Consider the following 4,846-nt stretch of genomic DNA (forward strand, 5'->3'; position numbering starts at 1 on the left):
ACCCACTCTTCTTTATTACAGGATTCAGCAACTCAAACCAAGGAAGAATTTTTTTTTTTTTTTTCAGAACTGGGGATTGAACTCAGGCCCTTGTGCTTACCAGGCAAACACTTATCCTACTGAGCCACCTCCCCAGCCCCCAAGGAAGAATTTTTAAGTTTACTTGAAGTTAAGGTAAATTTGCACCTGGTGTGTAAGGAGTGCTATGGTTGGTGAAAGAGGTGAGATTTGTAATACCTACCAGAATCAGGGTGTAGTAGAAGCTTGATTTGAGATTTATTCCACCGACAACCATTACATTGTTTAACTGATTGAATGGGGGGCTTGTGCAACATTTCAGTTGAATTTGATTTTGTGTGTGTATATTGTAAGGCTAATTTTGAAAGTGACAGTTGAATATATGTAAGAGGGGCCAACTAGATTTGAAATAGTCTTTTTTACTTTTCTTGGTTTATCAGTAACTGTGAGTTGATTTATCCCTAAAATAGTTCAAAGCCTTTTATGTTTTAGCTCTGGGAATAATGTTTTTCTTCATTTCAAAGATGTACTATTTCTGCTAACAGTACAGAAAGATGACAAAGATAAGAACCTTCAGGGCTCTTTGAAGACAAAATGATATTCTGAATTGGATATTCATTAGAGTGAGGGGATAAATCTCTAAATCTGAGCTTTATGATTTTAGATTTGTTTGTTTAATGGATTTCTTTGCTTGAACTTCAGGTGCATGCGTGATAATTTCGAAGAGCTGAAAGATGGACAAATTCTGTTTGATTTATAAGTCTTTTCAAAGGCATTTGGAAACTTGTTCAGGTTTGGGTGAGCTTATTTTTTCACCCTTTTAGGTGGAGGCAGTGGGGATTACTCTGCTCCCTCCACACCTGGGAAGATGGAATAATTTTTCTTTTGTAACTTCTTCAGACTCAGGCCAAGAGGGCGGGAGGCTTCCAGAGGAGTTAGAGAGAGTGTAGAGATCCTGAGAGCAGACCTGTTTACCACAAGAGATGGCTGGTTTGAGAGTGGGCTATTTTATCTGCCTTTTGGAAACACGGGCTCTGTTAGTAGAGCTATTTCTGTGTAGTACTGTCTAATGTGTGCCTGGTGTTTCATGTAACTTATATTCTGTTTTTGCAGCTTTGATGACTCATGAAGCACGAGCAGGTATCATTTAGTGATGGTGATACATTCTAAGACATGTGTCATTAGTTCTTTTCCCTATCGTGGGAGCATCGTAGTGTGTTGTTACACAATCTAAGATGGCTATGGCATCGCCAGGCAGTGTGATCTTAGAGGACCATTACCACGCGTGGCCCACTGGCGACAGGAGCGTAGGAACCGGGCACATGAATATATTCTGTGCCTCCTCGAGGTGTGTGGAAGTACAACCAGCCTCAGGGTGCTTTCAAGTTGGGTTGCCCCAATTTTAAAATTGTACTTAGATTTTAAAATTATAACCTCTTATTTGGAAATAGTTTAAGACTCCCAAGAGTAACAAAAATAGTACAAAAATTTTCTCTAGATTCATCCTTTGTTTCTGTCAATGACAGTTGTACAACCCTATTGCATTGTCAGATTGGTGGTGGCGTGATACTGTTCTGGTTGATTTCAAACTCTATTCATTAATTCCTTAACTGATTTAATTGGGGAATCATCCAGAAGCAGCTACGGCAAATCATGGGTTTCCTGGCCTAAGAAGTAGCAGTTTGGCTCCCTGGCAGTAGCCAGCAGCTCACACTTTAGAATTTTCCAGAATATCTCCTTGCTGGGGGTAACAGGATTTGCCTCTTCATGGCGGCTTCTCTTGAGAACCATGCCTGGAGGATGAGAATGAATCACAATACGATGTCTGGCTTGGGGGGTTATTCTTTATTTACTGGAGCAAGCATACTAGCGACCTTGTTGGGGACCAGAAAAACCTCGCCTACTGGAGCACGTTGCAATCAAAGTACAAAAGTGGCTGTTAAGTGGCTGCTACCTTCGCTCAGCATCCTGGAAGAAACTGCCTTGAATAAGAAAGCCAGTGCCTGGACTTATGGCCCGAGGAAGCTAGCCCCAGTGTTGCTGAAAGGGAATGGAGGAGAAATTTGGCTAGGGGGTTGGTGCGTGGGCAGACAGGACACAACACAATGAAAGACCAGGTTACAAAAACCAAAGAGGAAATACAGGACAAAAAGGGGTCAGAGGAAGACTGTGACTTTTCAGCCCTGATGTCAGCCCTTCCCAGACCACCCTCCTTCAGCAGCACAGCTTCCTTAAGGGTAAATGGTAGTGTTCTTTTTTTTCTTGGTACAGTGTCTCACTACGCAGCTCGGACTCCTAGTGATCCTCCTGTCTCAGCCTACCCAGCACTGGGATTATAGGTGTGCGCCACCACATCTGATCTCGATGGTTCACTTGGCACAGGGCCGGCACGGTATGTGGTACCGGAGATCAAACCCAGGTCTTTGTGCTTGCCAGGTGGGCACTTAGACCACCAAGCTATCTGTCCGGCCCTAGTGGTCGCATTCTTATTTCATGAGGAGTCGGAGGTGTGCTGAGCCGAAGATGGCTGTGGGAGGCTTTCTCCCAGGGTGTGGCAAGCTGTCCAGCCACAGCTTGGACGCTGCCGCCCACTTGTTGCCCTCGAACCTTCCTCCTGAGTTTCACTTCTCCAAGTCTGACTCGCTAGCTTCTGCCTCCCTCCTCTCACCCCATGGGGCTTCTGGGGCGCTTCCACAGTCTCCGCAGCAGCTGGCCTACCCGCCCTACTTCTGCTTGCCTCTTGCCCTGTCTGTTCTTTCAGCAAAATCCAGAGAAAAGGCATCTCTGACGAAGCTGCTGGGCCCGTTGAAACGCCAATGCTCTCTGACAGTGGCTATAAAAGCTAACATTCTTTTATAGGTTTATTTTTTTATTAGTGCATGCTTGTGATACATATTGATTACATTCATTTTGGGGAAAATAGTACATAAATATGTTACATCTTGATCATTTTTACTCCTCTCCCCCCGTATCAATTAGGGTTCTAGAGAAACAGATTTAATGTCAAGATAAAAAATTTGCAGAAGAAGCTACCATGGCCACCTGCAGAATCAGGGGTGAAGGAGGGCGGAAGGGCGGTCTGCACCCTGGAGATCTGGGGTCCACTCAGAAGTCAGAGGCCTGGAGCTCCTAAGAGTCCCGCGCGGGGCCCCTGGAGGGGCTGTGCCCGATGCCTGGAGGTGGCGTCCCAGGGCCGCGGTGAAGGCGGGACGCCTCTGAAGCCGCGATGCCAGGTTTCCTTCTTCCGGTCTTAGTCTGCCCAGGCGACAGGCCCAGCGCTCGGAGCCGCCCATGCCCGGAACTGCGCTGCTAGGTGCTTCTTGCCCAGTGTGCTGGTGCCTACCTGTAATCCCGGCCCTCTGGAGGCTGAGGCAGGGGTCAGCCTGCAATCTCAATCACTGCGAGATTGAGGCCAGCCTGGGTTGTGAAGTGAGCTCAAGGTGAGCCTGAACTGCATAGTGAGACCTTGTCTCAAAAGGACAAAAACAAAAAATACAACAACAACAACAACAAAAACAAAAAACCCTTCTTTTTCAAGCAGATGCCACAGTTAACCATTACACCACTTCCCCTCTTACCCTTTCCTACATCTCTTCTCATCTCCAAAATACCTCCCTCTCTGTTTCTTATCATTTCTCCTTTAGTTTGGTCTTCAGGTTATTTATATTTTTAGTTTCTCTTAGAAGAGAAACTATATGATATTTAATCTTCTCTGTCTAATTTATTTCACTTAGCATTATGGTCTGAAGATCCATCCATTCCCTACCCAACTCAAATACATCCTTCTTTAGGGTTGAGTAGTGTTCCATTGTGTGAAATCCAAACAACTCTGAGATTTTAGCTCAGTCAAGTAAAAATGAAAATCTTCAGAAATTTCAAACTCGATGACAACCTACAAGACCAAGTGTAAGCTGACCTTTGCTAGGGTCTCTGGTCCCATTTTCTGCAACATCTTTCTTTTGTTTTCTTTTCTTTTCTTTTTTTTTCTTTTCTTTCTTTCTTTCTTCTTTCTTTTCTTTCTTTCTACAAGGAATGGAATTCAGAACCTTGTGCTTTCCAGGTAGGCACTGTGCTACTGAGCTCTGTCACTGGCCCTTCTTCTCCACACCTTTTTTTTTTTCTCATTTCAAATTTATTAAAACTTCAGCAGTACAAATTATCCAGTACAAATTATCCATGTTGCAGATTATCAAAAGGTCATTCAATGAAGTCCACATTAAAAAACAAAAACAAAAAGAGACATAAAATAACCCCCCAAAATAAAAACAACATAAAGAATATTCACCAGCCAAGTCTCTAAAACTTAAATTTTGAGACAGAAAGGAAATAAATTTACACAACTCACTCATCCACTTTTGTTTTTATCTGTTCCAGGGCTTGATTCATGATCAAATTTTTTGTTTTTATCATGTACATGGTCATTTTCTTGAGCCTTTGATTTTTGGTTTCCATTTTCCACTGAGGATCTGGTCTTCTCATCCTCCTTATTTTTTGATGTGGAGGACTTTTCACTGTCTTGGCTGCTTTGCTTTATTTTTGAATATGGACTTTGATCTCTATCAGCTTTTTGTTCCTGTTACTACTTGAGCTGTTATGATCACGATTTTTAGAGTACTAAAGTTTCTAGTTAGAGTACTAGAGTTTCTTTCACTCTCAGAGTTTTCTGTGTGAGCTCTTACTTTGCTGGCTTCTATGTTTTTCCTTGTTTCTGCTCTGACTTTCTTCTCTCTCCAAGCTCGGAGATTCTCCTCCTCCTGCTCCTCCTCCTCCTGCTCCTCCTCCTCCTGCTCCTCCTCCTCCTGCTCCTCCTCCTCCTGCTCCTCCTCCT

General features: G+C 43.7%; 1 pseudogene; it reads right to left on the minus strand.

Moving 5' to 3' along the window:
• Positions 1-4,363: 4,363 nt before the first annotated feature.
• LOC101565526 overlaps positions 4,364-4,846 on the minus strand; it is a 2,850-nt pseudogene continuing 2,367 nt past the window's right edge.

This window comes from Octodon degus, unplaced genomic scaffold (assembly GCF_000260255.1).
Source record: "Octodon degus isolate 3935 unplaced genomic scaffold, OctDeg1.0 scaffold00001, whole genome shotgun sequence".
Classification (NCBI taxonomy): Eukaryota; Metazoa; Chordata; class Mammalia; order Rodentia; family Octodontidae; genus Octodon; species Octodon degus.